At 40.1% G+C, this 12,142-nt stretch overlaps 1 protein-coding gene across 1 annotated transcript in view; it reads right to left on the bottom strand.

The window, feature by feature from the left end:
• Positions 1-12,142, bottom strand: part of LOC122807736 — an 875,912-nt gene that overhangs the window by 705,568 nt on the left and 158,202 nt on the right. The window lies entirely within an intron of this gene.

Below are 12,142 nucleotides of genomic sequence, written 5' to 3'. Positions count from 1 at the left end.
ACAGGTGCACCTCCCATCCCATGCTTCTCCACCAGTAAGGTAAGAGCTGATAGGCATAGCCAGTGATGTCATCTGCATCCCTGCTGGTGTGTCTGGATGCCACAGTGCAGATACTACCCATAGTTGTAGAGTTACCTCCTCAGCACCTGTAATAAAAGCATGAGCTAGAATATTAAGCTGCTGCCATGTGGAGAGAAAAGGGTAATATGGAAATGACCATATTATGCTGAAGTAGACACCCTGACAGGTCCATGATCAGCAACAGAAATGGATTGTGATATTATATACCATTCACAGAGGCATAAGTACTGCATGCCCCTATATATACAGACAAGTTTACATGCACTTTAGATATATTTATTTATTTATTGACATTTACTTACATTTGCTTACTGAGAAAGTCTGATTGGGTAAAAAATACCCATTTCAGTGAAGGCCTGAGGAGTAAAGCTCTAGAGAGATTAAGTAACATCAATTAAAACAGTAGTACAATCACAACCAAAGTGTCACATAGCTCACAACACCAGTGTGCCACCCAGCAACAGCCCCTAAGGCAAGACAATGTACCTAACACTTTAGTCATAGCTGACTCTATAATCAGGCACACTGATGTCCCACTCACCAGGCTGAACAAGGAGAAAATTACAGTCAGCTGCCTGTCGGGTACCAGGACCCTCCACATAACACATGCACTCAAGTCACTCCACAACATGTACAAATATGACTCTATCATTGTCCATGTTGGAGTGAATGACTTGAGACGTACCTCCCTGGACTACATGAAAAGAGACATGAAAGAGCTCTTTGATCATGTGACCCAGGCAGGTATGACCCTAACCCTGTGTAGCATCCTGCCTTCTCCCAGAATTATACCGCAATATAAGGACAAAATGATTGACTTCAACAATTGGCTAAGCTTCTAGTGTCATTCAAAGGGGATCCAGTAGCTATCTGCCTGGGACGACATTATCGACAGACCAAGATGCTTTGCCAGAGATGGTCTGCACCTGTAGCCCCTGGGATTCAGGTTACTGGCTAAGGCTCTTGCCACTCATATAGTGCCTTTTTTAGGCAAAGTTCAAAGGACAAAACCACCACCGTAACAGATACAAGCATGCAAAATCTGAAGGTAATGCTACTCAGTGCTAGAAGTCTAAACCTCAAAATGCACTCTCTCGTGGCACTCCTAAAAATGGAGAACATCGATATCTGTGCAGTAACTGAGACCTGGTTCAAGGCTCTAGACAGCACCCCTGCAATACCAGGCTACAACTCTTACCACACTTTTCGGCCACCAAACCAGGATCGAAACACTAAAGGTGGAGGATTGTCCATATTCACCAAGGATATTCACACCACCAGGCTAGTTGCCCAACACAATGGGTCTGAAATTCTCCAAGTGCAACTAACACTAGGTAAGACTGCAATCCAAATTGCAGCTTGCCACAGATTCCCCACCATGCCCCAAGGTTCTCACTACACCTTTCTAAACATACTGGAAAATATTAAGATACAACCAAACACCCTAATACTGGGTGACTTCAACTACCCTGCCATTAACTGGGAAAACTACTCATGTACCAACATCTTCACCCAATGGTTCTTGGAATTCATAAATTCCAATGTCCTAGATCAACTAATCCATTGACCCACCAGGAGCTCCAATATCCTAGTCCTGGTCATTACCAACATGGGAAATCGATGCTCCAAACCTATGGTCACTCCCTCGTTGGTCAGGTCAGACCATAAGCTAATCACCCTTAACATCCACATCCCACCCCCACCCTTCAGTAAGGAAACCTCCATAAAAAAACTTCTCCAAAGCCAACTTCATGCTACTCAGGTCAGAAGTGACAAACTTCATGACACCCATGCAGACGGGAACTGAAAGTTCAACTGCTGAGTCCTCCACTAAGGCACAAGGTAAAAAATTAGTAGTTTAGTCTTTTTAGGGATTAAATAAAAGTTGGGTTCGATGTAGTCACATTTCAACTGAGTTGAAGGCATTTTGTGTCATTGATTGTAGTTATAGCGGGTTGTCAAATGAACAGACGAAAACTGAATAATCTGCATACTGAATAAGGTAAGCTTGCTGAGAGAAGGTATAGAGGTTTTTGATGAAAATGTTGAAGAGCACTGAAGTGAGAACAGAGCCTTAAGGAACACCTGTGAAAAAAGAGTGCCATTAGGCAGAAGTGTTGATTTGGAAAAACCCAGAGAGGGCATTTGAGTCAGAAGTTTCTCATGTGACACTGTGTCAAAGGCTTTTGACAGATCTAGAAAAACATAAGAGATAAACTTTCTTGGTCTCTAACAATATTAATGGTTGAAAAAATTGAAGAGGACTGTAGTGGTGTGGCCTCATTGGAAACCATGCTTTGTTGGTCTTAAGAGATCATTTTGCAAGAGGTGTTAAAGGAGTTGCTTATGAATATACTTTTCCAGGATCTTCGAAAGCAGGGAGAAGATGACAGTTGCCCTAAAGTTAGAGATTTCAGAGGAGTTACCTACTTTATAGATGAGAATAATGAAGATTTTTTTCCACAGGGTAGGGACATGTGAGTCTTGAATAGATATCTTAATGATAATTAAGGTTGGGTATGCTCTAGAGTCTGCAGCAAGCTTAAGGTACTCAGCAGGGAGATCATCAGCAGCAGGGGAACAGGGTTCAAGCTTCTTTAGTAACTGTTAAACATTTGATGTCTTGACAGGTTGGAGACTGAAGGCATGGATGTCAGGACTAGTATATTTTGAAGTATATTAAATGGTTGAGGAGAGCTGGAAGTAAGAGTGGCTATGCTGTCAATGAAGAAAGTGTTAAATTTGGAGGCCATTTTTTGAGGGGATAAATCCAGATAGGGTTTTGGAGAGGAAGGAGAACCAGGCTGAAACATTTTATTAATTGAGATCCAGAATTTATTTGGATTTTTTTGTATAATTAACTTTTGGGCCAGAGTAATATATATTTTTTGGTCTAGGTAAATTTGCTTCTTGGTGAGGTTGTGCAACTTCTTGTATAGATGTAAGTTTTGACGGGTTTAATCTTTGTGCCATTGTTTCCATGCATTGTCACATTTTTGTATGAGAATTCTTGTAGAATGACAGTCGGGGGTTGAGCATTTTTTACTTTTTTATGTCTGGTAGGGGCAAGGGTATTTAAAGTATTGATGAATATATTGTTGTATTTGTTGACAGTTTTGTCTAGGGGTTAGGTTTTAAACCAGCTGACATATTTTAGTAAATTATCGAGTGTATCAGGGTGAAATTTAGAAAGATTTTGGGTAGTTTTGTATTGATGTTTTTTAGCTGGTAGAGGATTTCTAATTTGGTAAATAGTATGCTTGCTGTTGTCAGAGATGAGTATGCAGTCAATGATAGAATTTTTATGATTTGCTTTGTTGAGTCGAGTAGGGGAAGAAATCAGCTGTTTGAATCCATACAAGATAAGACTAGTAGTTGGGATGTTAGATGCCACAGGTAACTACTAAATGTTAACATCGCTTAACATAGTGGCTTCAATGGTAATATCTGTAGCTATCCAGAAATGAATTTCTTCTAATAAGCTAATATTATTACCTGATGGTATGAACAGGGTAACTATACAAAGCTTCTTATGTTTATTAACATTGAGAAGAGTCATGAGAAGCTCTACATTTTGGAAGTTTGATATGTTAGTTTTGAGGGGCAGGAAACATAGACAATTATTATATACAATTGCAATGTATCCCTATTTTCTGTGTAGTCATTCACATCAAATTACATTCTAGCCAGGGGATAGAATGCCAGAATCTTTTATAAGGGGTTTTAGCCATGTTTCAGTAATGACAGCAATATTTGGGAAGTATTAAAGAAACATGTCTGTAGGTCTGTAACTTTGTTTAGAATACTAAGAATGTTAATGGAAATTTTGTGGGTGTTGCATAGGAGTTAGGGGCAGAGGATGATGGAATGCATGAGACAAAGGGCCTGGGGTTAGGATGCTCTGCTATAAGATGGATGAGGCTGTACTGTGGGACTCAACATATATACCAAAGCACACTTCCACAGGAGTAACACTGCTTCATGTGATCATCGCACATACCATCCATTACAAAGTATCAACAGCATATTTTTTCTCCTTACGTTCTGCATATGGTACACTAGCATTCATCCAGTCCTCAACATCTGCCAGTGTAACCTCTGTTACCATGGTCACCAACACCAACTTCACTTCTGTTAGATAAATGTGCTGCATTGATTAGGCCCCACTGTCCTTGAAAACTCTTAGATATATGGTCCTCTCCTTGACCTAGCCCCTCATGTCTGCCACGCTCTTGTAATACTCCTTGAGCAGAAGATGGTGACTGTGATGTCCCTAATCTGGGCCAGTAATCAAGGAGCCTGAATCCTCACCACTGACACTGGACAGGGACATTCAATTGGAATACAAATGGATACACTCAGTATTTCCAGATTCAGACCTCTCTGCATCAAGCACAATGTCCCTTAAGAGCAAACAGGGAACACACTTAGCCCAGGGTCTGGGTTTCTCTATCTGTCGACCTCTAGGTCCCAAATAAGACTCCCCACTGGCACAGCTGTAGGGTTAAGTCCTCACCCAAGTGTCCAAGCCAAGTCCTGTACCACCCTCTCTGTGAAATCAGTGCTTTGTGTCCCTGCTCCAAGTAGCTGACACACACACACACACACACACACACACACACACACACACACTCTTTGAGATTTAATTTTTACACACACACACACACACACACACATACACTTGGGAAAGGCTGGCACAGATAACCCGCTCTACCAACTTTTCCCAGACTATAAGGTAGATTCACTGCCACCAGTCACTTACTATGAGGCTCTTAAAAGAGTATCCAGTTATACTGAGTGAAATTCATATTAATACAAATGGTAATGTTGACCAAACAGCAAGGCTTTCAGGAGTGGCCAGAGTTATCACGCAAATAAATATATGCAAATACTCTCAAAATGTAAATATTTTTCTAAAAGGCCCAGCCACAATGGGAAGTCTAACTATATTTAATAATAAATAATAAAAAACATGAAAATACTAAATATGTATTTACAGTAAACACCAGAGTCTCAATCATAGTAAATGTTAAAAATAACACAGCTGGAACGTTTCACACAGTTACAGAAAAACAATACTTAACTATTCTTACTATATTTTCCTGACTGATCAGAACATTACTGTCCCTGGCCATTTGCTAGAGCAAGGAAAGATGGAGTAGGTGAGCAGTCTTCCTTTCTTGTCAGCTTCCAAGAAACAGACTGCTCAGACTGACTGACAGACTTCTCAATATAATATCTAGATATTATTTCAGGGATAGCTTACAGAGTGATATCACATCTGATCATCTGACTCTGCTTTCAACACAATTACCATCACTAGAAGCTGCCAGGATTTTAGCAACTATGTGTTACAATGCATACAGATAGAGCTTTGCTCAGATCTGCTGCAGCTTCTGAAAGTCATAAAAAAATTTACACCTCTACCCCTCCTACAGAGCTACTAAGCCAGGCTTTTCACAGACAATTCATCTCTGGCTGCAATCAGCACTGTTAGATGCAGTCTTTATGGCCTAATTTAATTTCAACAATTTCCAAAGTTAGCTGGGACTGAGCTTAACCTCATATATATATATATATATATATATATATATATATATGAGTGGGTCTGCCTGACATGGCCGACACTCCAGAATGCCGACAACCATATGGCCAACACCATATGATCGACATTCGGAATGCCGACAATGTGGAACCGACATCTCACTATAGTGCAGAATGGAAAGATTGCCATTCCTGCACTGTAGTGCGATCTCGGAGTTGATGTATTAACGTCACGGGGGGGTGTAGAGTTGGAGCCCCCCATGGAGGATGCAGGGGGGGTGTAGCCCTCCTGCTAGTAGTTGAAAAGAAATTTTATTTTCCTTTTACATGGTCTACTTACAATGTTGAGATTTCGGATGTCGATCATATGGTGTCGGCCATATGGTTGTCGGCATTCTGAAATTTCGGCATTGTGAAGTAGAGCCATATATACACATTTAAACAGTAACAATAATGCATGTACATTTATTTTCTTTCCAGCAGGGCACACTCTTGATACACTTTTAACACAAGCAACTTTACAAATGCATTTTCAACACAGGCATCTGCACAAATCAATTTGATATTCAAATAACATATAATTCTTTAGTAAGTTGTTGTGCACTGCCCTTCTCCTGGCACAGCTGGCAGTTCCTCCAATTGTCACAGTGACAAACCACAGAATTTACATCTGTTGTTACTTCAGCTCAGCTTGGCTACTCCCCTTCCTGTTTGCTTCTACACCCTAGCAGGAATGCCCCATCAAGCCTCATGGCTTGTAGGAGGGCCTTTGTCTCCAGTGTGGTGAAGTTTATTTTCCTCTTTTTACCTGCCAATCTATGGGAACACAACAGGGTTATAATAGTCATATGTGCAACAAATGCAGAGTTAGTTATATCAAGCATAGTTATACATTAAATCCAAAAAAGTTGCCAATAGGTACCACCAAACAACTGTTAACAATATCAAGTACCACTGTCCGGTGAAGCAATAAAGCCATGTATTTTTTATTTTGGTAATGTAAACCACGGTGGTACAGTGGTAGTGTTGTTGCCTCACAGCAAGAGGTTCTCCTGTTCGATTTATGGGTGGAGCACCTTCTGTGTGGAGTCTATATGTCCTCACCGTGGTCGAGTAGCCTCCGAAAGACATGCATAAATGGGGGTGCCTTCTCAGAATGTTAGATTAATTTAAAATGTTGGATGTGTAAATACCTTTTAAATTTAAATAAAATCAAGCCATATCCTTGTTATATAAATGTTATCACATTAAATAAATGTTTAAAAAATATGTTAAAAATATATATAAAAAACAATTCATCAACTTGCACAATGCAACACATTGATTAAAAACTTTTACATCTCCATCTACTGGAAAGAAGATGAACTGCAGACCTTAAATAAATATATTGTTTGTCTTTCGGGTGGCCACGGTGGTGCAGTGGTTAGCATTGTTGCTTCACAGCAAGAGGTTCTCCGGTTCGATCCTTGGCTGGGGTGCCTTCTGTGCAGAGCCTGCATGTTCTCCCTGTGGTCATGTGGGTTTCCTCCGGGTGCTTTAGTTTCCTACCACATCCCAAAGACATGCAGTAGGTGGATTAGACACTCTAAATTGGCTGTGTGTGTGTGCTCCTTCTGTGGAAGGTTGGGCACCGAGCTGGCAACTCGGCACCATAAAAATCTACTGCCAATCATTAGTGGACTGAAGTTCTGCTGTGGCAACCCCTAACTGGGAAAAAGCCGAAAAGACAAACTTCTTCTTCTGGCTTTTTCCTGGTTAGGGGTCACCACAGCAGATCTCCTGTCTGCTCATGATTGGCTAGCAGTGGAGTTTTACAGTGTCGAGTTGCCAGCTTGGCACCCAACCTTCCACACCTAGGGCCAATTTAGAGTGTCCAATCCACCTACTGCATGTCTTTGGGATGTGGTAGGAAACTGGAGCAAACCCAAATGACCACAGGGAGGACATGCAGACTCTGCACCAGAAGGCACCCCAGTCAAGGATCGAACCTGAGAACCTCTTGCTGTGAGGCGACAATGCTAACCACTGCACCACCGTGGCCCCCCAAAAGACAAACAATATATTGATTTAAGGGATGCAGTTCATCTTCTTTCCAGTAGACGGAGCTGTAAAACTGTTTAATCAATGTGTTGCATTGTACAAGTTGATGAATTGTTTTTTATATATATTTTTAACATATTTTTTAAACATTTATTTAATGTGGTAACATTTATATAACAAGGATATGGCTTGATTTTATTTAACTTTAAAAGGTATTTACACATCCAACATTTTAAATTAATCTAACATTCATGCATTTCTATTATTAATTGGTTAGTTTATTTGTGATGTCATCACTTTTTTGTTATATAAAGTGTGTTACTTAAATATGGCCCACATCTGATGAAGTATTTTAAACGACAATGTAGTGCTTGAAACGTTTATGCGATTGCTGTGTTACTGTATTTATCTCCTTGGAGCTTTTTCATTAAATGGACTGGTATCTTGAATTTATCCATGGCTTTATTGTTTCAAAGGACAGTTGTACTTGATTTTGTTAATAGTTATACATTACACAATGCTACACACTTACTGTTGAGGCACTGTAAATAGAAATATAGCACAAGAAGTAACATGAGCAGACTATTGTCCATTAATGAATGATGCAGTATGATCCTGGCAGCTACATGCAGATGATATTTAAATGTGGCTTCCTGTATTTGCATAAGCCATGTTCATAAGTTAGCACTAAGCTAATGGCCCTTGCAAGCCTAGCCAATTATCCGTTGTGAGACTCAAGCCCTGCACTTTGTGTTTGTAAGGCAAACAGCTTAACCATTAGGTCACCCTCCCAACCCTTTAGGGCTAGTTTTAAATCTGGAAATCAGAGTACTAGGTACTGCTTTGTAGATATTTTAAACCTAAATTCATTAGGAAAATAAAAACCTGTATTGCAATTGTTTTGTTCTATTATTTCTCTTGCTGGAGCTGTTTTAGAAACATTTTACAGTAAGTACATTATTTTGTTATTTAATTAAAACAGTTTGTTCAGCCAGGTGTTGGGCCTGCTTGATTTGTAGTACATAACCTTGTGAGAAAAAGTTATTTACCACAATTTTAAGTGTCTTTTTGCCTCTGGTTCATTGCAGATTGATTCTCTTGTTCGTTTTTGTTTCATTTAACTACTATTTATTGCACAGCTTAATGTGTCTCTTGTGCCTTTTGCGGCTAGTTGTGAACCTGCACTCAGAGTACTGTTTGGGTTACTATCATAAACATAAAAACATTAGGTCAGTGATAAAGGTATTTTCTACTAATTTCAGTGTCTGATTACCTCTGGCTTTTACATATCTGTTTTCCTGACTGACTTCTTGTTTTTTGGGTTGTATTTAAGTACTATAGCATGGTTTACTATTTCCTTTTATCCTTTGTGGTTAGCTCTGATTGTTGCACTGACAGCACTGCTGTGTATCCATTTTAAACCTAAATTCATAAATGTATAGATGCAGACTATTACTATGCTAATGACCCGGGAGGCCTTTGTATGCCTAGCCATGTTTTCCCAAAAGAATAATGATATCCTGTATCCAAATAGGAAATTAAGGGTCAAGCATTTATAAGCTACCTCTCTCCATTATGGACATGGGTGCCAGGCCCAGTGTACATTTTCTGTTCCCCCATCCACTGGTTTAGGTTGTGCTTAAACTGAGTAACAGAGAAAATGAACTCAGATTCACATGTGTGGGAAGCCTGTTCCATAGGAGGGGCAGTCTCTGGGACACATATCTGTCTCTCCCACATGTTGTTTAAGACACATACAAAATTCAAGTCCCTAGACCTTATATTTCTGATACTCTCTGACTTACGAATATGTAGGAGATTCGTGAGTGTGGGGTTTGCAGATACCTTGTAAGAATGCATAAATTACCCCTCAGCAATCTATAGGAGACTGAGTAGAGAGAAAGCGACTTAAAGCACTCTGTATAAGGTAGGTTTGTTATGCCTTGTAGTCTTTTTGTAAAGAACCCCAAAGGTTGCTTTAGTTGCTGCATATGCCTGGTCAGGTACATCGTAAAGGGAGCATTGTACTCTATGACTGGTCTAATAAGGGCACAGTACAGTGCGATAATGACCTCTTTGGACCTAGATGTCATTCCCTTACTTATAAGCCACACAATATAAAAGGATTTCCTCATCACTGTGGCCATGTGGTGGTCAAAGCTAAGGATACTGTCTAGATGCATACCCAGATCTCTGACCAGTGGATCAACTTTTAGGGATGTATTATAAACATGTTAAACAGACAGGATGGTTGACATCCCAAAATTACAATTATGCATTTCTTATCAGTGAGTTTAAGACCATGGCTTTGGCATAATTTGTTAGTCAGAGATAGACCTTCTTGAATAATGCTAGTGTCTGTAGGGGAATCGATAATAACACCCAGCTTGCAATCATCTGCAAACTTAGACAGACATAAACCTTCAACATTTGCTTCCATTTCAGAGAAATAGATGCCAAAAAGGAGTGGGCCCAATACCAAGCCCTAGGGGATTCTGCTAATGAGTGGCCTCTTGGTGGAGGTGGCCTCACCTATTTCGACCTCCTGAGTCCTATCAGTGAGCCAGTTGGCTATACAGCTGATGATAAAAGGGTTTATACCTAAATAAGTGAGCTTGTGTATAATGTTAGTGCGGAGTGTTATATCAAAAGCCTTGGCCAGGTTGAGGTAAACTATGTGCATCTTACTTTAATTCAGTGCTTTGGTGACCCTCTCATAATGTCCACCAGATTTAATAGGCATAACTTTGCTTTATCAAAGCCAAACTGTGATGGGTCCAGCATTTGCAGATTACCTATGTCCTCATTTATCATATCCATAATGATTCTTTCTATGGCCTTACATATGGGGTTGGTAAGATTTATGGGCCTGTAATTAACTGTATCAGTGGTTGGATCTCCTTGGTGTAGGGGAATGACTGTAGCCATCTTCTATTCCTTGGGTAGAAACCTGACTGAAGGCTCCAGTTGAGAAGTGATTCAACTGGTTCAGAGAGGTCATGTTTCATGCTATTTATTAAACATCCTAGGATGTTACTGAAGCTCATCAATGCAGTGCTTTTGGCCTCAGAAAGTGCATTGATGACTAGTTCCCTAGTAATGGATGGGGGAATTGTGGGGTTTTTTTTGGACTATTGGGAGAAGTGGGGGGGGGGGGGATCTGAGCTGAACCTGTCAGCCAAAAGGTTGGCAATGGCATCCAGTTCAGTGTGGGAGATGTTATTTACAATAAGTTGTGGGTTTACCATCATAATTTCGACAATGTTTTGTGTGAGTAATCACTTACTCGAAAAACATTGTCAAAATTAACGTTAGCAAACAAGCATAACAACAAATTAAAAAATGTCAACAGTTCAAATTCGAACTGTTGACATTTTTTCAAACTTAGCTCAACATCCGGTGCCATTCACAACATGTTTAGCAGGTGACAACCCCCCCCCCCCCACACCACCGCCAATTATATATACTAACTCCGAGGACACACTACAGTGAAGGATGCCAAACTCATAAAAGTGCAAATGCATGCTGGCATTCGCTCATTTGTGTCTTCAGCACCTTTTCGTAACATTTCTATTCTCAGTTTTGGAATTTTCCTGCACTCCTTTCGCAAATTATTGCTCGAATATCCACCGGTCGACCATATGATGATAAACCTAAGTTGTGCGCATTATTGAGTAGTTCCCCTGAGGTTTTGGACATAGCTGCAGAAAGCTTTGTGGTTGTCCTTTGCCTGAGAAGCTATTTTTTCTTAAAAATTCAGCCTTCAAAGTATTAATTAACCCTCTTAGTTGCCCATTTAGATTGGTCAAGGGCCTTTTAGTAAGGACGACTTTGTTCCTCCTAGACATGGCCACGATTTTTTTGTTGTTGTATAATTGATTGATATTGTGATTCCATCAAGGTGGCTTGTCTTTTGAGTTTGTCTTATTCCTAATATGAGTGAACACAGCTCGCTCTATACAGCTATCAATATAGCTGTACACAGATTTTGTAAATAGCTCGGCATATGTTATAGTGTTTACTGGGTTTTTAGTTTCACTGGATCCCCAGATTTAATTTTTGTTTCGAGTAATACTGATCTGACGAGCAAAGACATTACACTGGATATAGAACATTGTCACCCCATGTTTGTGAGTACAAGGTCAAGCATGTTTGCACTCCTGATAGGAGAATGGACCAACTGTTCCAGGATGTTGGTATTAACAGTTTAACAATCACTGGGCTTGTACATTAGAAGTTGTATAGGATTCCCAATCTCTAGAGGGGTATTTGAGATCCCTATGAGTATTGTATTGGGATGAATGATGAGTAGATTGAGGTAGGTAGTATGGGTTTCCGGGGACATGCAGAGGGACCTATAGGTCGCAAGGATATGGTCTGAGACCCTGTTTATGGTGATTTTCACATGTATGAGTTCCAGTGAGTCATACACTTTAACTAGTCTGAAGGTCACATGTATGAGTTCCAGTGAGTCATA

This window comes from Protopterus annectens, chromosome 7.part1, assembly GCF_019279795.1.
Source record: "Protopterus annectens isolate FY-2018-M chromosome 7.part1, PAN1.0, whole genome shotgun sequence".
NCBI classification, from domain to species: domain Eukaryota; kingdom Metazoa; phylum Chordata; order Ceratodontiformes; family Protopteridae; genus Protopterus; species Protopterus annectens.
This window is presented reverse-complemented; position numbering and strand designations above follow the sequence as displayed.